Consider the following 20,817-nt stretch of genomic DNA (forward strand, 5'->3'; position numbering starts at 1 on the left):
AGAGCAGGAAGGGCCAGCTGAAGACCAAGGGCAGCAGGGGACAGGCTTGCTCTCCTGGAAGGGGCTGGGTGGCAGGAAGCACAGGGAGCTTCCGGGGAGCCAGACCACACAGGCTCCGGGACGGCCCTGTAGCGTCGGATGGTCATCCGGGAGCCACAGGGGCACCAGGGAAGGGCTTGAAATCGGGTGGCGGGGCGGGGTTGGGGGTAAGATTAGCTCGGCATTTCAGGAAGGTCTCCAGCTGCGCCTGAGGACGCCAGCGCCAGTGAGGGAGGAGCTGCTGGTATGGTCTGGGGAGGAGCAGCAGGGGGGTCCCCCAGACTCAGGCTGGCCCTGAGGAGGGAGAGGCAGGAGTCCAGAACAACTCTGAGGTTGGGTGGCATCCATCATGCTGCATAGCTATGGGGGTCAGAGGGACCCCCCTCTTTTCTGGTGGTCGGGGGAGAGTGACAGCAGGGCCTGCGACTGGCAGCGATAGATGGAGGGGGGACTGGCCGTCACTGGGCAGCAGGCAACGGTGGTAGACGGGACAGCCTTGTGACAACTGTCTGTCCAGGCTCTTTTCCAGAGAGAGGCCTGCCCTTCAGAGCTGCCTGGACACCTGTTACCTGAGCCTGTGTAAGACGCCCCTGGGGCAGGGTCCACCCCAGAGCTGACGTGGAGGTGGGACTGGCTACTGTGCCGTGGTGCTGTCATCACACACACACACACACACACACACACACACACACACACGCTCCCCTGCTGGTGAGCAAACAGGCTCCCTGCAAGAAGGGCCACGCAGAAACCACCAGGCCGCAAGAACTCGGGCCGAGGTGCTCCTACTGCTCCGAGTTGCCTGCTAGGCCCCAGAACAATGGATTCTTCGAGCCCAGGAGGAGAAGCCAGTGAGAGGCGAGGAGTCCGAAAAGGGAGAAGACCCGGGAGGAAGTGAAAGGGCTGGAGTCCAGAGGGAAAGGTGCACACAGCAGGTGATGATCGTGGCAGCCTGTGAGGGGCAGGACGGGGCGCAGACTCCCAGACCGGGTCTGGTGCTGGGGACCGTCTGAAGCAAACAGAGGGGGAGGGAGGACGGCGGCCACTTCCAACAGGGGCTGTGTCCCGCGGCCAGGACCCCGCCGTGCTCCCTGAGACGGCCTCTCGAGCCCAGGGAGCCTCCATGCCTCAGGACAGGGCGGTCAACCTGACTCTGGCCCTGTCACCAGGAGGGCACGCCTGGGACGGCAGCAGGGCAGTGACTCGGGACAGGGACCCAAGGCCAGTCCCCCAGAAGCCCAGCATCCTGGGCCCTGGAGCTCACCTGCATGCACTCCTCACCACTCCTGGACCCCCTGTCCTACCCCCCTCTTACCCCCCGGCAGCCACAAAGGCCAGAATGGCAGGAGCGGAAGGAACCACCCAGGAGATCCTGGCACGTGGAAGGCCTGTGGCAAAGCTCGACCCACCAAGGGGCATTGAGGCTGTGCACCGAGCTGGGCGCTGCGCGGCCACAAGTCTGCAGATGCGCATGTGCAACCCCCACGGGGACCGACTTGCACACAATGTCCCAAGGGCACACACCTTAAGACGACCTGCCAGCTCCAAGTTAAGTCAGCCGGCAGAGAAGCAAATGGTCAAGAGGGCAGCAGCGGCCCTTAGAGCTGCTCCAGGACCCAAGCTCGCAGCTCCCGGGGCTTGGCAGCAGCGTGAAACCCCGTGCAAGTGTGTGCACGAGCATATCGGCAAGGGGTGAACATGCCAGCGTGCACACTCGGAGCTCCATGCGGGGGCGCCGAGCGTGGGGCTGCACAGGGCCCCCTGCTGTATATGCATCTCCGGAAGCTTCGGTGGGTTGAGGAGTAGGTGCAGCCACAGGCCGCTCTGGGATTCTCCAAATGACACGACGGCACGGAAAGCAGAGAGCACCACCCTAAGGGAAGGTAAATGGCAACCACGCCTTCCCTGTTCTGGAAAACAGCTTTCTGCTCCCTGGTGGCGTGAGGAGGTGGCCACTGTCTAAGCTCATGAGCCAGCCAGGCCCGAAGTACAAGAGGGCGCTGGCCGTGTGGCTCCGACCCCTGCGTCCTGCCTCTGCCGTGACTGGCTGGAAGCGGGTGGGGAAGGAGCTGAACTTCTCTGAGCCTCGGTTTCCCGTCGCTCCAGGAGGGAAGAATGACACATTTCGGGTGGGGAGCCCAGAAGATTTAATGAGCTTACGGATGCAAAGTGCTTGGCACAGAGTCGGGACCCAGTAACGAGCAGGGCACACCATCGTGACAGGGACACCTGCCTCAAAGCTCAGATGCCCACAGCCTCTGTGCTCTTTCTTCCCTATCTTGCCAATCTTGTAGCAAACCCAGGAAAGTGTCTGAAATCCCAAATTACCCTGCCCCCACCAGTGAATATAAATAAGCCCAGTCCCAGTCTCCTTCAGCAAACACGAGGAACGGGCCGAGCCAGGCTCGGCACCGCGTGTGTGGAGCTGGCCGTGGAGGAGGCTGGCCTCCGCCCCGTCCCAGCCTGTCAGGGTTTCCTGTGTAGAATCCTCTAACTGCGCCCCCTCCCCCGCAAAAAAAATTCTCAGTGAGGATCCACCGGTCTCCAGTGTGGAAAGGCCCAGAGAGGAGGAGGGACTTTCTCGAAGTGACACAGTGAGTACGCCCACCCCACGCCCCACTGCTGCCCACCCAGCCTCTGCCTCCTGGTCTCCGAGCCTGACGTGCCCCGGCGCAGGCCAGCACCGGTCCTGGGGCTGTGTCACGGAAGGCCGTGTGGTCTGGCAGGCAGGAAATGGTCAGGGGAGCTCACATAGGGCAGGGAGAGCCACTCCTAGGCCTGGTGAAAACCGCCACGCGACAGGCCATACACGTGTAATCCTGAATTGCTGGGCTGGTCCCCATCACCTCAGAGTGGCCCAAGAGGTGGCTTGGTCCTATAGAAGGTTCATGGTTCTGTGCAGAAAGCAAGACCTAAGAAGGACCGGCTGGAAGGCGCCTGGCAGTGGCTGGACCCTTAGAGAAGTCCAGGGCCCGGGCACCAGCTCTACTGGACAAGTCACCTCCTCCTTCTGGGCCTCTGTTTTCCCATCTGGAATCAGGGTGTGTGCACACGTGTGTTTGGGTGCTTTGAATGGGATAGACTCTGTTGTCTGAGCCACCGCTGACACTCTGGGAAATGACAGCTCGGTTTTGGGATGGGGCCAATGCACGAGGCGAGCAAGAGATGCTGCTACACGCGTAGCCCACTGCCCTTCCGCTGTGTGGTCAGACACGCCCCCGTGCTCGCCCTGCCCGCCGCTCCTCTACCCACAGAGCCAGAGCCGGAGCACAGAGAGCTCTGTGGGGTCTCTGCTCTCCCCACCCCCACTCTTTTCCCCAAGAGAGGCCGTCCAGGCCAAGCAGGGGAGGGGGCACGAGTCCAAGCTCGCACAATCACCACCTTGTCTTGGGAAGACAAAGGCCAGGCTCTCGGCCCTGGCGGCCAACTGCCTGGATGAAATGACAGATCACAGAGTTGCTGAATTTAGAATTTTTTTTAAATGTTAGCACCATAATAGCTTGGATTCTTAGGATCGTTGAAAGTCAGTCTAATAACGTATTAGAATCAGAGATGCGGCGGGGGGTGGGGGATCTTCATTTTAAAGGACAATAATAACCGCAGGTTGAAACACAGAAAAGCATGGACGCGTGCAGAATCGCACAGTTCAGATACGGAATGATCGCTTCTAGGACCCCAGACTCTTCCGATCGTACGATTCAGAACAACCAGGTGTCAGAATCATCCACCTGGAAGCCTACGTCCACAGAACAGTAACGCTTTGTCGTCAGGTGATCTAAGAAATCTGGGATTGAGCATCACACACTGTTAGAGGGGGGACCCCTGGAATGTTCCTTTCCGAGTTTCATGGAACCTTGCCATCCTGCATTCCCAGGACCCCGGAAGGAAGACGACGGTTTGTTCACCTGCAGAGGCCCTTGCCTGGCACCTGCCTGAGCCCTCCCCCCACCACCCACCTCACACCTGGGCAAAGGTGCTTTTGCTATAACCTACACACCAGAGCCACCTGGGGAGCTGAGAAAATGCCATGGGCAGGCCTACCCCAGATGTACGGAATCAGAATTTCCAGCAGCACATTTTTAAACAATTCTCAAGGTATCCTCATGTGACGCTCCAGTGGAGAATCACGCATCTGGCCCACCTCTCTTCCAGGCCGCAGATAGGAGAGCAGACGACACATAACCGGTCCAAGGACACGCAGCAGTGGTCCCTATACCAAGGACAAGCCCCTTGGCCTTCACCTGCTTCCTCCACCTGGACCCTTTTGTCTGCGAGAGCCCTGTTCCCAACTCACCAGGTCTACCTCACAGCCCCCCTGCTCCGGGGGTGTTCCCAGCGGTCCTGGGGACCAAATGGGCCGGGACAGAGACAGATACCTGGAGGCTGCCTGCCTCACAAGCCACCTGCACGCTCAAAGCCCCCCACACTGTCTCAAAGGGTGGCTGGAGGGACACTGCGAACAAAGGTCACTGAAGTCAATCCTCAGCCTCCAGAGAGGCCTGTAATGAGGAAACGCCCCAGGCAGGGGTAGTCAGGTGTCCTCGCTGTCACTAGCCTGCTCTGTGGCCTTAGACAAATCTCCCAGCCTATGTCAACACGGTCTTAAGGCAGAAAAGCTGGACAGAGAAGCTCTGGAAATCCCTCCCAGCTCTGCCCCTCGACCTCTGGCAGCCCGGCCACGCATCTAAGGGGATGGGAGCCCTCAACATCCTTTGCTGGCTCATTCACAGTCAGTATGTTCCTTCTTAAGTCCAACCGAGCCCTTCCAGCCACTGTTGCAGCCCCTCGCCCTTCTGCATGACGACAGAGACTCTCTGGGCACAGATGCCCTTCCCTTGCTCAAAGGAAATCCCCGGCCCTTCTGCACCCCAGCTGAGGACGCTGCCTTCCCTGCCCCTTGTTGCAGGTCTGGCCAGCCTTGCTGACTCACATGGGGGCTGCACTTCCAAAGAAATGAGGGGTGGCCTTATCAGGGGCTGCCAAAGCCACAGGGGCTGTCAGAGCCTCCACCCATTCCCACTGAGCCTGATGTGTTTGCATCAGAGGCACGAGCCCCACTGGGCCAGCGTGTTTCCTAAAATGAGATGGGGATTTCCACCCAAGAATCCCTATCGGGCTATGGACAGGGGGCCCAAGAGGCAGCCTCTGAAATGGGGAAGTGGGAGCCCAGGTATTCCTTAGATGGAACGGTACCGTGCCCAATAGTCACCCAGAAGATCGTGACAATGCCAGTTCCGATTCAGCAAGTCTGGGGGAAGGGCCCAAGGTTCTGCATTTCTAGCAAGTTCCTGGTGATGCTGCTGCTGGTCCATGGACCACACTTTGAGAAGCAAGCCTGTAGATGCTCATGAATAAAATATCTTTATTCCTAATGATAAGCTCAGCTTGGCTTGCAGTGCGTACTAGCCCTGTAGGCTCTGAAGAGCAGATGGGATGCATATTGCAGCACAGAAGGGGAAACTGAGGTAGAGCAAGGGCCAGGGGCTTGTTCAAGGTCATGCACCTGGCTGTGCTCCCTCCTCCAAAATCCTCCTCCCGTGGTTGGTGAGAACCACACACCTTAGCAATGAGCGGCCTCACCCAGCAACGCCCCCCGTCCTGCCTACCATGCAACTGTGTGGGCCTGGGGGTCGAAGCCAGGTCCTCTGCCCTTGGGCCTCTTGCTGAACCATACTGGCTACTGATCCAGCTCCCGGTGGGCTGAGCTGCAGAGCCATGCTCCTTGGGCTCAAATCCCAGCTATGTTCTTGGCTCCCGTGTGACCCTAGGGGAATTCCTTGATGTCTCTGAGGACGCTGATGATGTGCAAGGACTCAGCACGGTCCCTGGCACACGGAGGGTGCTCAGCCTACGGTAGCTCCCTGCCTTCCCCACATTCCAACTGAGTCTTATTCATTTCTTCCTTCCTTTATCATAAATTTATGCCAGCTCAGCCTCTGAAGCAAGACTGCCTGGAACTGCCTCTGTGCTGTGTGACCCTGGACAAGTCATTTACCCTCCCTGCACAATAGAGAAGAGAGATCTCCAGCCTAGAAGGCTATGGCAGGAAGCGGAGGAGCCAACAACACGTGCAAAGTGCTTAGAGCAGCACCTGGACATAGTGAATGCTCCCCACACGTGCAGCCACAGTGCTTAGTTGCCCCCCCCCATGTGATGGCCCCAGCTCACAGCAGGTGCAGACACAGGTGCCCGGTGTTGAAGCGGAGAAGTAGCTCACATTGGCTGAGCACCCACTGTGTACCAGGACTTCCTGGGCCCACTTGCCCCCAGATTATAATCAGAACACAAAATACTAAGCCTGTTGTGTGAGGACTCTGGGAGCACAAAGGAGGGAGTCACTGATGAATGGGGAGAGTCCCAAAGGCCTGTGGGAGGAGGGGACCCCCGGCTGAGCTTCATGCTCCCCCCAGCAAGGGGCAGAGGGGCTTGGCTTCTGTCAGCTTTTAGTCCTTGTCATCATGCTCACCACCTTGGAAACACATCCCCCTCCTCACCGTCACCCAACCTGAGGGCTCCCACACAAAGCCTCCCTCCACAGCCAGGGCCAGGGAAGCGCCGGGATGCAAGGCAGCGAGGAAAGCCTGGGGCAAGGACTGGGGAGCTCCTTCTCCCACAGCCAGATCTCTGTCAGAGCACAGCAGGTGCACCCTGTGTCCTAGTGGACGGATCATTCTTGTGGGCAGACAGGGGCAGTGGGAAAGGCTGGGCCCTGGAATGGGGCCGACCTGGCCTGATCCTCACCAGCTGTGACACAAGTTACTTAACCTCTCTGTGCTGCTGTTATGAAACAAAAGAAGGAAGAAAGGAAGTGGGGGGAGGGATTAAGAGAGAGAAGGTAGGCAGACTGCAGAAAGACCCCAGGCTAGAGCAAGAATCCCATCAGCCAGGGACGGAGGGGCTCTGTAAGCCAGGCGGGAGGGAGGGCTCAGGTCTCCTGTCCCCCGCCCTTCTCCATCCCCCCTCTGATTTCCCTGCAGCCCAACCTTCAACATGGTGGGGGGAGAGTCCAGCTTTCAAAGGCAGGCCAGGTCAGTGGTATCCAGTCCCCAAACCCAGAGGCCGGGCCACCCCCTTCCATAGACAAAACCACGGGAGGCAGGAGGGCCCCACACAGGCTTGTCCCTGGGCGCCAACCCAGATGAGGTAGGGAGGGACGCTGCTGCCACCACAAATATATCTCCAAGACCCAGGCACAGAAGAGGGCAGGCACCAGGGCAGCCCCCAGGCTGACACCCTCCCCCGCCGCCACCCCAGAAGCCCACATACCCTCTAGTCATTCAGGCAAACATTCTGCGAGCTGCACTTGGCTGCTGGCCGGGTGGTGGGGCACATGGCACAACTTTATAGTTTTCAAAGCACATTTGCCTGCCTCACCACCTCTGGATCTCACACAGGTCCCAACACGGGCTTCCTGGCTGACCCCTCTTCAGAGGCGTAGGCAGTGTGGGGGCTCACGGGCAGGACAGGCTTGGCCAAAGCTGAATGGCTGACTGAGAAGCAGGACCAGGACAAGAGCTTGGGTCTTCTGCCCCCAAAGCCTATGTGTGCCCCCTCTGCAGCCAGGCCCCCAGGAAGTAGGAGAGAGGGTGGTGTGAGCATCAGCAGGGCTAGGAGGGCTCAGCAGGGCAGGGAAGAAGCAAGGCAGGGGGCACGGAGGGGTACAGAGGATGCTCCACAGGAGAGGACGCATTTGGGCTGAATGAGAGAGGATTACGGGCACCGCACAGGCGGAGTCCTGGGGTGTGGGAAGGCTCAGAACTCAAATGGTGAGAACTACACTGGGGGCCTCACTGGGGGCCACGTTCCAGGACTGGGGCACAGCAGAGCCCACAGCAGGAGGGGCCCTGTCTGTCCTCTGGGGACTAGATGGGGAGGCACTGCAGGTGAGAAGCCGTGGAAGGCCTGGGCTGGGGTGCTGGTTATGAGAAGTGGGGTTCAGAGAGGAGATGGTTCAGGCTAGGACGGCTTGGGAAGGTGCCTGAGGGAGAGGGGTCCAGCGGGGCTCTGAAAGGGCGTAGAGGGAAGAGATGAGGGAAGGGCAGGGCAGGAGGTGGGGTGGCATGAGCCAAGGCAGAGGCTGAGAGTCCCAGGTGTGCATGTGTACGTGCAGGTGCACTGTGCACCTGTGTGTGTGGTTAAGGCCGGGCAGGGGTGGAGCCAGGCAAAGGAAAGAGGAAGACTCCGTGCCCGTTGCGTCCCAGATTGTGTCTCACGCCAACCCTGTGAAGCCAGGCTCTTTACAAACTGACAGACAAGGCTGGGGAGGCCCAGCAATGCACCGTGCAGGACTAACAAGTGCTGCCATTCACCCAACGCTGTGCGATGCCAAGCTCTGTAGCAGTTGCATGGTCCACACATGTCCCACCAACACCCTCCAAGGCGGGTGAGCCCATTTTACAGATTCCCCGGGTGATGCGGTGCGACGGGTACCAGGACGCGCAGCTGGGATAGGGGTACCGTGCGGACTGAGCCCAGCTCTGTGAGATTCCACTACCCTGCACCAGCCCGTCCTCAGTGAGGTCAAGGGGGCGAAGGGATGACGCCGTCAGAACCTTCCATGGTTCTAAGCTCTTCCCAGAGGAGCACCACTGTCTGGGAGGGGGAGGCCAGGGGCCTGGCACACGGGAGGCCATGGGCAAGTGAGGAATTAATGAGTGAGTGAATGGGGTCCTTCAGGTGTTCAGAGGAAAACAGTCCCTTTGGGGCTTGGGGAACAGGAGAGATCAGAGAAGGCTCCCTGGAGGAAGTGACACTGGGGAGCTATTCAGCCCAAGGATGCAACGGCTTGGCTTCAGCCCTCCATCCACTAGAGCTTGCAGGCGGTTCAAGGACCGGGGATGGGTCCTGGCCCCCCAGTTCTGCCAACATCTGTGTCCCTCAGGGCCCAGGGGCAGAGATCGAGAAGGTAAGGCCAACTTCATTGCCGGGGGCTCCGAGTCACCATCTGTGGTCCACTTAAAAGGAGAACTGGCAGCTGAGGATGTGAAACTGGCCCTCTAGGACTCTTTCCTGCCAGGCCCGGACCGCAGGAAGGATGCGCAAGCGGCTGCCCAGGGAGCCCCCACGCCCTGCACCTGCCCCTCCATCCCCACCCCCCGCAGCTGCTCCCACTGGCCTGTGCCAGGGCCAGAGCGGACAGCCCACAGGGGCACAGGGCATCCTCCAGCCATGCCCCAGAGTCCTCCTCCTGGAGCACCCACTTGGGCAAAATGGAGCCCCCGGGACCCAGTCCCTGACTTCCTGCCCGTTAAACAAACCCAGGTGACCCAAAGTCCTAAGAACCTGTCCCAGCCCTCATCCCAAGGCTGTGACCGTCCCTCGGCCCCTCTAGGGCCCATCCCAGAGGCAGCCCCCTCTGGGGCACCAGGGTGGGATGGGAGGGCCGGGCCCCTTTGATAAGCCCACAGCCCTGCAGCACTTCTCAGACCTCTGGGGTGTCCTCAAACAGCCTGAAGCCTAACGGTGGTGACGGTCATTCAGGCAATCACAGCAGCTGACACTTCGCGTGTGTATGAGGTACCGGGCTCTCTGTTAAGCCCTACAGATAAAATAACTCATTAGCCTCCCAACAGCCCATCATCTTTGTCTTACATAGGAAGAAACTGAGGCCCAGAGACACGAAGCTGGGACATTCCGGGGCGGGGGGGGGGGTCGCACCCCGGAGGGCCGGCGTCAGGGTCTGTGCTCAGAACTACCACGCCCCGAGGAAGGAGTCTCAGAAGAGGCTGCGGCACCGGGCCTGGGGTCCTTCTCCAGCACCGGCACTGGCACCTATGCCAATCGGGAGGCCCTGACACCGTCCCCCGCACCCCCACCCCGTCAACACCCATCCCGGCTAACATTCCCTGAGCGCTTGAGACATTTCCGGTCCTGTGCCAAGCAGGGGAACACCACGGCCCAAGCCCCTGGGCCCCGAGGCCAGCCCCTGGGCCCGGAGCAACCCCTGCAAAACTACCTTATACACACACAGGCCACCAGTCCCGGGCCAGCCCTTCCTCGCTGGAGTCCCATAATGACGCTGTTTGCCTTTCCTCCCTCCCTCCCTTCTTCTCCCCTCCTTTCTTCCTTCCTTACTCTACTGATATCCCGTAACATGTAGTCCTAGCCCAGTGCTGTGAGAAAGCCTCGGTTTCCCCACCAGCACACTGATGGCTCTGAACGAATCAATGGTCCTGAGCCCAGGCTCCTGCAGGGAAAATCCTGCGGGCCCTCAGTCCCTCTCCGCCCGTCCCCTCCCCAGGCTCCAGTCCCTCTGGCTCCTGGAGGAACCCCAGGTCAGGGCTGGCATGGGGGGTGCTGGAAACTCCAGGTAGGGGTCAGACAGGCGCTGGTGGCCACAGCCCTCCCTGCCTCCTTCACAGCCCCCCGGGGCCCAGCCTGCTCTGGCCTGGGGAGCCGTCCAAGGGCTGGGGTCCAGGGGCTGCCGAGATCGGGGTCAGGGAGCAGGGAGGCCTGGGCCAGCCTCTGCTCTCCCCTGGCCTCTTGTCCCTCGCCTGAGCAAGACCCCAAAACTATTTACGTCGCGCCTCTAAGGTTTCAGCTGTTCTAGGATCGATTCTCTCCCCACTCTATTTTTCTTCTTCTTTTGCAATCTCCAAGTAACCCGAGCTGCCAGATGGGTGGGGGCGATGATTGTTTTCTGTCTGACATCTGGATTTCATTAGCAGCCCTGGGCATGCTGACTCAGGAACGGCAGCTCCCCTGGGCTCAGGCCCTCCCTGGCCCCCTCACAGTGCCCGGTCCTTCACTGGACACCGGACGCACAGGTGATGACACTCCTCAGACCTCCCTCAAAGACATAAGCAGCCTCCCCACCACCACCACAGAGAACGTCCTGGGACTGCTGGAGCCTGAGAGCCTGGAGGATTTCTGCTCCCAGCTCAGGGCTTGATGGAGGCTGCCAGGCTGAGTGCGGCTGGGCCTGACCGCCAGGAAGGGGGGACAGAGGGCTGAGGGCAAGGACGCTGGGTCCTGGACGTCCCCCCCTCATCCACGCCCTGGCCTCCTCCAGACAGAGATGCTGAGTGGGCCATCAGGATGGGGAGTCCTGCGCTGACCCCAAACCACAGATACATTCTGGAGATGAGGAAGGGTGGCCCAGAGTGGTCACCATGCCCCATGGGTAGGTAGTACTTTCTTATAGTGTCTGGAATTTGTCCCCTCACCTCCAACCTTTGCTCACCCCTCCTTGCCTAATATCTGGCCTTATCATCCGTCCATGTTACTGGACTGGTTTTATTTGCTGTCTTGCCTCCTCTAGCCTGGCCTCCAACCTGCCACCAGTGTGAGCTTTCAAAATGCCAATCGGAGCATGTCACCTAAACCCTTGGATGGCTTCCCCCTGCCCTCCAGATAAAGTCCAAGTTTGTGCAGCTTGGCACGCAGGCCCTTCACCACCTGCTGTGGCCACACCTCCCTCTCCTCCCCACAGGCACCCAGTGCGCCAGCCACAGCCAAGGGCTCGAGCTTCCCGGAAAGCAAACCCCCGTTATTTACACACTTGCTTGGAAGCCTTCCCCACCCCAGTTCTAGACTCCTCCTCTGGGAGGCTTCACACAAAGTCCCAGACTGAGCTGGTCCTTCCCTGCAAGCCTCAACTGTAGCACTGGTCACCCTGAACAGCCAGCAGTGTTTCTGCCCATCCCACCGAGGTCAGGGACAGGGCCTTATCTAGCACCGGCCTGGCACATAGTAGGAGCTCAGAAAGACCTGGGCGATTGTAGCATGTCCTGGGCTCAGCTCTGTCCTGGACAGATCATGTGTCCTGGGCACAGAGGTGGCACCAAACCAAGCCCCCACCACCAACACCCACACCCATGCAGGCTCAAGTGCAGCTGGCTCAGAGCAAAATGCTGCCACTCGGTCATCACAGCCCACCACATGGGGGTGCAGAAGCCAAGAGGAGGTGCCCAGGTAACCCTGCAGGTGGGCCCAGCAGATAGCAACCATGCCTCTCTCATAGCCAGCTGGGATTTTTGCTGCCGCCAGAGTTGACAGCCCAACCGCCCCAGCCTTCTTGACTGCACTGGGGGCCGCAGACACCCCTGGGCCAGGCCAGTGGTGCAGTCTTCCAGACACAACAACCTGGCCAGGCCAGGTCTGCTACAGACTCCACTCATATAGTCCTTGTCCCTCTTCATTTCCAATAACCCATCTTTTTAAAGAACCCTGATTTTCTTAAAACTAATAATATACTATATGTGAACTAACTTGAATTTAAATAAAATCTTAAAAACATTTTTTAAATGAATGAATAAAGAAAGAACCCTGACTTTCTGAGAAGGACAGTGAAGATCAAAGCCTGGATGCTAGGGCAGATCAGAGAATCTAATTAACAAAACATGGGCTCTGTGGGGGGCCTGGGTGGCTCAGCCAGTTGAGCATCTGACTCTTGATTTCAGCTCAGTTCTTAATCTCAGGGCCGTGTGATCAAGCCCCAAGTCAGGCTCCATGCTCAGCAAGGAGTCTGCTTGAGATTCTCTCTCCCTTTCCTTCTGCCCCTCCCCACTCTAAAAAAATAAATAAAATAAATAAAAAGCATGGGCTTTAGAATGAGGAAAACCTACATTTTAATTCCATCTTTGCTTTTTTCTAGTTACATGATCCTAGGCAAGTCACTTCACTTCTCTGGGCTTCAGTTTTATGATCTGGGAATTGACCTGATAGAGCTTTTCAGAAAACTAAATGAGTTAATGCATATTTCACACCTAGCTCAGTGGTCAACTCAGCACGTACAGACTAGTATCACTGTTGGTTTTTTTTTTTTTTAAGATTTTATTTATTTATTCATAAGAGACACAGAGAGAGGCAGAGACACGGGCAGAGGGAAAAGCAGGCTCCCTGCAGGGAGCCCAATGCAGGACTCAATCCCAGGAACCCAGGATCACACCCTGGGCCAAAGGCAGATGCTCAACTGCTGAGCCTCCCAGGCATCCCGGTATCATTGTTGTTAATATTATTATTACCCTGGAGCTGAAGGCCTGGCAAGGTGTGGAAATAGCCACAGAGGCAGATTTTTCAAGAACTGAATCATAGATGTTCTTAACTCCTGGACTTTCTAGAGCCAGTGCTGACACTGGCTGGAGATGGACCCTGGCCCAGCACAGCCTCACCCCACAAAGAGGGGCTGCCCTTCAGCATCATTGGTAATTGGTTTCCAGCACCTTCTGCATCTGCTTCAGGGGGATCCCAGTCTTCCTGTAGTACCCAATCCCCCTTGCACTGCCCCCAGGAGTTACGAGAAGCCCCATCATTCCGATGGCTGAACTCTGGACACCTCTCTCCACCCTTAAGGTTGGAAAAACATCAGTTAACAGAGTACCAGTCTCCTGCACTCTGTAGTGTGTCCTGGGCCCTGCTCTCTCCTGAGCACAGAAGTGGCACCGAGCCAAACCCCCACCACCACCACTCACACCCGTGCAGGCTCAAGTGCAGCTGGCTCAGAGCAAAATGCTGCTACTCAGGTCTTCACAGCCCGCCATGCTGAGGTGTAGAAGCCAACACGAAGTGCACGGGCAACCCTGCAGGTGGGCCTAACAGATAGCAATCATGCCTCTCTCATAGCCAGTTGGGATTTTTGTTGCCACTAAAGCTGGCAGCCCCAACCCATCTTGGCTTTCTTGACTGCACAGGGGGCCACAAAGTATCTCCTGGTTCCTGTGCACCACCACCCAGGCTATCAGCAGTGAATGCTTTAACCACACTTTCACTGTGACCTCACTCAGAGCCCAGAGCCTCACAGTAGCTTTAGGCCCTAGGCAGAGCTGCCTAGGGTTCCACACATTCTGCTTCCAGCCTAGACCATTTAAGATTTTAAAAGCACTTAGACCACTCAAAAATCATTCCATAAAAGGAGAGGGGAGAAAGGAGTAGAAAAAAACATTTGAAGAAATAATGGCTGAAAACTCCCAAATCCAATGAAAAACCTTAGTCAACACATCCCAGCAGCTCAACAGAGTCCAAGTAGGAGAGACACAAAGAGATCCACAAATAGACGTGTGGTAGTAAAACTGCTAAAAGTCACAACAAGGAGAAAATGTTGAAAACAGCAAGAGAAAAATAATACAGCATTCCCAATGGAATTCCAATAATATTAACAACTGACTTCTCATCAGAAGTTATGAAGGCCAGAGGGCAGTAGGGTAACATTCAGTGTGCACAAGGGAGGGGGAAAAAAACTATCAGCCAAGAATTCTATACCTTGCAAAGCTATCTTTAAGAAATCAAAGTGAGATAAAGACATCCCCAGATAAACAAAAACACAGGATTCATTGCTGGCACACCAACCTTTCAAGAATTACTAAAGGAAGTTGTTCAGGCTGAAAGCAAGTGAACCCAGGTGTAATGCAAATACACAGGAAGATACAAGAAGCTCTGATAAGGAGGTTATGTAATTATAAAAGACAGCATAAAATCATGGGTTTGTTCTTTCTTCTGTGATTTAAAAAGCAAATGGGGGGCACTTGGGTGGCTCAGTCAGTGAAATGTCTGCCTTTAGCTTAGGTCATGATCCCGGGATCCTGGGATCGATACTGGCATTGGGCTCCCTGCTTATTTATTTATAAATAAATAAAATCTTTTATTTATTTTTTTTAAGATTTTATTTATTTATTCATAGACACAGAGAGAGAGGCAGAGACACAGGCAGAGGGAGAAGCAGGCTCCATGCAGGGAGCCCGACGTGGGACTTAATCCCAGGTCTCCAGGATCACACCCCAGGCTGCAGGTGGCACCAAACCGCTGCGCCACCGGGGCTGCCCCAAATAAAATCTTTTAAAATATAAAGAAAGAAAAAAGAAAAGAAAATGGATAAAACAACATGTATATAACTGTACTGCCTGTCCTATAACATTTGGAAATGTAAGACATTTACCAATAATAGCACAGAGGAGTCAAGTGGAAGCCTATCTGTCTTGGGCTAAGGAAATGACTCCAGGTGGTAACTTGAGTTCATGGGAACAAATGAAGAGAGCTAGAAACTGGAAACAAGAGGGCTAAAATGCAAAAAGCAATGATGTAGATTGCTCTCTTTTCTTCTTCCAGCTTCTCTGAGACACATAAAATTTTATAAAGTAATGATTATAACAAGTATTGTTGAATTTGCAACATACATAGATGTAACATGTCTAACAATAATGCCACAAAAATCAGGAAAAGAGAATCAAGCTATAAAGGAGTCACATTTCTATATCTCACTGGAATTAAGTTAGTATAAATTTGAAGTAGATCTTATATGTTAAGATATGTAAAACAAGTCCCAGAGCAGCTACTAGTAGCTTAAAAAATAAAAAAATAAATAAATAAAAAACATCATTAAAGAAATCAAAATGTCACATTAGAAAAGTATCCCTCAATGAAAAAGAAATCAGTGCAGGACAAACAGGGGAACAAAAGAGACATGAATAATTTGTAAAACAGCAGACCTAAATCCAACTATATCAATAATCACATATACCAGAAGAGCATTAACAATAGCATTATCAATACTATGAATGGATCAAACAATCCAAGCAAAAGGCAGGGATTGTCAGAGTGAATAAAAGGCAAACCAAGATCCAACTATATGCTGTCTAGAGGAAACACAATTTCGATCTAAAGATATGAACAGATTGAAAGTAAAAAGATAAAGATTTCTTACGTACATAGTAACCACAAGGAAGCTGGCTACACTAATGTCAGACAAATTAGACTTTAAAACAAAAACTGTTATTAGAGATAAACAGGGACACTTTAGAACAATAAAAGGATCAAGTCACCAGAAAATACAACAAGTATAAACATAGATGTAGCTAACAAAGGAGCGCCAAAATACATGCAGCAAAAACTGGGAGAATTGAAGTAAAGAAATAGTTAATTGAACAGTAATAGAGATTTCAACACTCCCACACTTATGGTAATGGTTACGAGAACAGGGCAGGATATTACCAAGGGCACAGAAGACATGAACCACACCGTATGCCAACTAGACCTAACAGACCCTATGGAACACTCCAACCACCAACAGCATAATTCACTCTTCTCAAGTGCCCATGAACCATTCTCGATGAGAGCCCAAATGCTATGAAACAAACCACAACAAATTTAGAAGCACCAAAATAATACAAAGTGTGTTCGCTGACCACAATGGAATAAAGGGAGAACTCATTAAAAAAAAAAAAAAAAAAGATTTGACTTATTTATTTGACAGAGAGAGAGCACACACATGAGCAGGGGAAGTGGCAGAGGGAGAGAGAGAAGCAGACTCCCCAGTGAACAAGCAGCGAGCCTGATGTGGGGCTTGATCCCAGGACCCTGAGATCATGACCTGAGCCGAAGGCAGATACTTAACTGACTGAGCCACCCAGGCACCCCAAGGAGAAATCATTTTTAAAAGATATTTGAAAAAAAAGTAATTAAAAAAAAAAGATATTTGGGAGGGATGCCTGGGCAACTCAGTTGTTGAGTATCTGCCTTCGGCTCAGATCATGATCCCAGAGTCCTGGGATCAGGCTCCCTGTTGGAAGCGTGCTTCTCCCTCTGCCTCTGTCTCGGCCTCTCTCTGTGTGTGTCTCTCATGAATAAATAATAAAATCTTTTAAAAAAAAAGATATTTGGGAAACTCGCAAAATTGTGTATATTAAACAACACACTCCTCAATAACCAGTGGGTCACAGAAGAAGTCATCAGGGAAATCAGAAAATACTCTGATGAATGAAAAAGGAAGATACAACATACAGAATTATGGGATGCAGCTCAGAGGAAAGTTTATACCTCTAGAAGAAAGTTGTAAAATCAGTGCCCTAACTTTCCATCTCAAGAAACTGGATGAAAAACGGCAAACAAACCTAAACCTAAAACAAGCTGAAGGAAGTAAATAATAAAAGATGAGAATGAAGAACTGGAAGAAAGAGTTATCTGCACACGCATGTTCCTAACAGCAGTATTCACAACACCAAGAAGGTAGAAGCAATCCAGTTGTCCACTGATGGACAAAGATAAACAACATGTGGTCTACACACACTCACACATACACACACTCTCTGGAATATTATTCAGCCTTAAAAAAAAGAAAGGAAAAATTGAAACTTGTTACAACATGAATGAACCTTGAGGACATGTCAAGTGAGATAAGCCACCACAAAACAACAAATCCTGTGTGATTCCACTTATATGAGGTCCCTAGAGGAGTGAAATTCATAGCAACAGGAAGTAGAATGGTAGTTGCCAGGTGCTAGGGAAGGGAAAGAGAGGGGGTTATTGCCTAATGGGTACAGAGTTTCACAAAATAAAGAGAGTTTCATGGATGGATGGTGGTGATGGTTGCCCAGCAATGTGAATGTACAGTTGGCTCTTGAACCATATGGGGGTTGAGGTACCAACCCCCACCAAGAGCAGTCAAAAATCTGTGTGTATAACTCTTGACTCCCCCAAAACTTAACTACTAATATACCCTTACCCATAACAAAAATAGTCAAGTAACCCATATTTTGTATATTACATGTATTCTATGCTCTATATAATAAAGTTTGCTAGAAAAGGGAGAATGTTATTTTGAAAATCATAAAGAAGAGAAAATAGTTATTGTACTGAAAAAAAAATCTGTGCACAAGTGGACCCACATAGTTCAAACCAATGTAGCTCAAGAGTCAACTGTACTTAATGCCACTACATTGTACACGTAAGAATAGTTGAAATGGTAAACTTCATGTTGCACATGTTTTACCACAATTTTTTTTAAAAGATTAGAGTGGAAAGTAACGTAATGGAGAACCAAAAACGGGTGCAAGAGATCAACTAAACCAAAAGTTGGTTCTTTGAAAAGTTCAATATAACTGACAAACCGTTAGCTAGACTGACCACGAAAAAGAAGAGTGAAGACTCAAATTACAAGAATCAGAAATAAAGGAGGGGGGCATTATAACCAACCTTACTGAAATGACAAAGATTATAAGAGAATATTAGGAACAACGGCATGCCAATAAATTTGACAATTTAGATGAAACAGACAAATTCTACAAATACACAAACGACAGAAACTGACTCAAGAAGAAATGGAAAATCCAAATAGATCTCTAACACAAAAAGAGACTGAATTCATAATTTTAGAAATCTACCTCACAAAAGGAAGCCCAAGTTCAGATGGCCTCGTGGGTGAATTCTACCAAATATTCAAAGAAGAATTAATATTAATTCTTCACAAACTCTTCCAGGACATAGAACAGGATGGAACACTTCCCAAATCATGGAACCGATTAAATGCTACTATGTACATGGATGAACCTTGAAAGCAATATGCTAAATAAAAGAATCCAGGGACAAAAGACCACATGTTATATGGTTCTGTCTATACGAGATGTCCAGAATAGGCAAATCTATAGAGATAGAAAGTAGATTATTGGTTGCTAGGGGTTGGGGAGCCAGGGGGTGGTGATAGCTAGAGTATGAGGTTTCTCTCTGAGGTGATAAAAATGTTCTACAATTGGGGCACCAATTGGTTGGCCGAGTTGGTAAAGCATGTGACTCCTGATCTTGGGGTCATGAGTTCAAGCATCTACACTGGGTGTAGAGATTACTTAACTAAATAAAATGTTCTATGGTTGATTGAGGTAATGGTTGAGTGGCTCTGAGAATATACCGAAAATCACTGACTTACACACTTCAAATGGGTCAATCACGTGTTCTGTGAATTATATCTCACTAAAGGTGTTACCAAAACAAGCATTCCCTCTCCACTTTTTTTTTTAATAAAGATTTTATTTAAAAAAAAAAAAAGATTTTATTTAGTTATTCATGAGAGACACAGACAGAGGCAGAGAGACATAGGCAGTGGGAGGAGAAGCAGGCTCCACGCGGGAAGCCCGATGTGGGACTAGATCCCGAGAGTCCAGGATCACGCCCTGAGCCAGAGGCAGATGCTCAACTGCTGAGCCACCCAGGCGTCCCTCCCTCTCCACTTTTAACTATCATATATGTTGAGCTCATATTTCATTTGAAACAGAGGTTTCCATGGCTTATAAAAGCCCTGTCTGTCCATTCCTTCATTCCGGAAGACTTTATACCGAGCACCTGCTGTGTGCCGTATCTTGAGCCAGCATGCAGGGTACAGAGATGAATCTAGGCCAGCACCTGCCCCTGGAGCTCGGGGTCAGGTGAGGGGTGGGGAACATCTAATTACGTTCCAGCCTGCCAAAATGCCTAGTACCTCACCAAATAGGCACACTCTCCATTGTTACCCAAGGGAGAAAAAAAAAATAATGCTAGCCAACATTTATTGAGTGCTTACTGTATGCCAGACACCGTGCTAAGCACTTTCCATGCATTACTTCTTTGAATCTTCACAATAAATTCTATGTGTTAGTTTTACAGATGATGAAACCCTCATGAAAGTTGGAGGGTAGCCCTTGGGCCCACAGGAGTCTCTGATAGAATCAGGTTTGCAGTGGAGCTGGAAGAGGGCCTCTACCAGCTTCAGAGGTAAACTGAGGCCCCACCGGCCATGGGTGTCTCAGCCTGGACTGGTATGGATGATCAAGAATGCAAAGGGCACTGAGGTCCCAAGCCTGGGTCACAGACATTCCTCCCTCTCGCCAGCACTCAGCTCTCTGAGACTCTGTGTCTTCACCTGTAAACGGGCTGGTGCTCCTTCTGCAGCAGAGTGAAGAGCTCGGCACAAGTGAACCCGCTATGGAATCCATATAAAGGAAGAACTGAGGTTTGCGCCATGGTGGAAATTGAGAGGCACTGAGGTCAGGGACCCTCTGCCCCCACATTTAAAAGAGCTCTGACCCATTCTGGAGAGAGGGTTGACCAGACGTGCACACTCACACACTCACCCTCACCACCCCTCCTCCTCTGCCTCATCCTCCTTCGCCTCTGGAGATTGGCCACCCTTCTTCCAGCAACCTGCCAAGCCCACTCAAGCCCTCCTTTTCCTGGAGGCTTTCCCAGGCTGCCCACTAGGCATGGGTACACCTCCTCGGAACCCCCAGAGCCACTGCGGGTGTCTGAGTGTCACCTGCCGGCCAGGGTTAAAATTCCAGCTCCTCCCCGGACTGGCTCAATGGGCCTGTGCGAGTACCTGACTCCCACAAAGCAGCACGTTAACAAGAGGCTAGCAGGAGACCCGACACACTGGGTAGTTGTGAGCACAGGCGACAGGCAGGAGATGACAAGGGACGTTTCCAAGGTATGGTAGGTGACTGAGAGTCCCCTCGTGGGGGCTCAGCCAGGGATGGCACAAGGGGCTGCTGTCTGGGTGGGCCAGGGGCACATCCTTGAGGACCAACCAGATCCTTAGCTGCCTGTTTGGTACTCATCCCACTCAGAGAACCCCTGGGGGCTGGGGCCTTTCTCTGTGCTGAGATCTCCGGATGCCAAGGGCCCCTGGCTTACATCGTACACCGAAGGCAGACGTGGCCCACTGGGGTGTGGGTCTGGAGGACGGCCTCCAGCGGGCCAGCTCCCGCACTCAGGGGCGGGGGCGGGCTTCTCTTGACCGAGGGTGGGGGGAGGCTGAGATCACTGGTATACTCAAATCACTGGGACTTTTACTAAAACACAGTCATGGGTTGGGCCTAAGATTCTGCATTTCTAACAAGCTCCCAGGCGACACTGATGCAGCTGTGCCTGGCCACACTTCATGCAGCGAGGAGGACCTGCAGCATGGCACAGCCTCTGAGAAGAGCAATGAGCAACGAGCACATCTCGGCCTCCCATTGGTCCGGAGGCACCCAGCCCCACCCAACCGCACCCTGGGCTTGTAACATCTGGAGGGTACGACTACATGGATTTTCTGAGTTTCCA

General features: G+C 53.0%; 1 protein-coding gene across 1 annotated transcript in view; it reads right to left on the reverse strand.

Moving 5' to 3' along the window:
• The window catches only part of ZCCHC24 (zinc finger CCHC-type containing 24), a 57,755-nt gene that overhangs the window by 24,063 nt on the left and 12,875 nt on the right, over positions 1 to 20,817 (reverse strand). The window lies entirely within an intron of this gene.

Source organism: Canis lupus, chromosome 4, assembly GCF_048164855.1.
Source record: "Canis lupus baileyi chromosome 4, mCanLup2.hap1, whole genome shotgun sequence".
In the NCBI taxonomy this organism is placed as follows: domain Eukaryota; kingdom Metazoa; phylum Chordata; class Mammalia; order Carnivora; family Canidae; genus Canis; species Canis lupus.